This window comes from Suncus etruscus, chromosome 13, assembly GCF_024139225.1.
Source record: "Suncus etruscus isolate mSunEtr1 chromosome 13, mSunEtr1.pri.cur, whole genome shotgun sequence".
Taxonomy (NCBI): Eukaryota; Metazoa; Chordata; class Mammalia; order Eulipotyphla; family Soricidae; genus Suncus; species Suncus etruscus.
The window spans coordinates 14,502,359-14,502,905 of NC_064860.1; positions in this window are offsets into that span (position 1 = coordinate 14,502,359).

Sequence of the window (547 nt, forward strand, 5' to 3'; positions counted from 1 at the left end):
GGTCCTCCGAGCCTGCCAGGAGTGATTTCTGAGCGTAGAGCCAGGAGTAACCCCTGAGCGTTGCTGGGTATGACCCCCCCCCCCCCACCATAAAAAATCAACAGAAGCAGCAAATCTGGAACAAAGAGGCCCCTTGAGGGTCTTGGGACATCAATTTTGAATTTGTTTTAATAATAATAAAAATTCTGGGCACTTTCAAGTTCTGTGGTTAATTGCACTTGGTTAATTAACTTAGAGGAACATTCAGATTTCCAATGATGCCGGAGACCAGACTAAATTAGGTGCTAACTCCACTGTCCCCAGTCAAGAGAATAAACAAGAGCAGGGAGAGGACACTTGACTGGGATAAGAAAAGATCGAGGCAACAAATGCAACTGGCCAGTGATATAAAGGCAAGAGCTTCTTTTATACAATGTAGTCTCTGAAATGCACTTTATAATAGGTCTGTATATAGATGCTCTGTTGGCTTCCTGAGAAATCTTTTCAAGCACCTATCTGCATATAAACATCTGGTAAAAAGTAGTACTACAAAGACATTCAAGGGGTG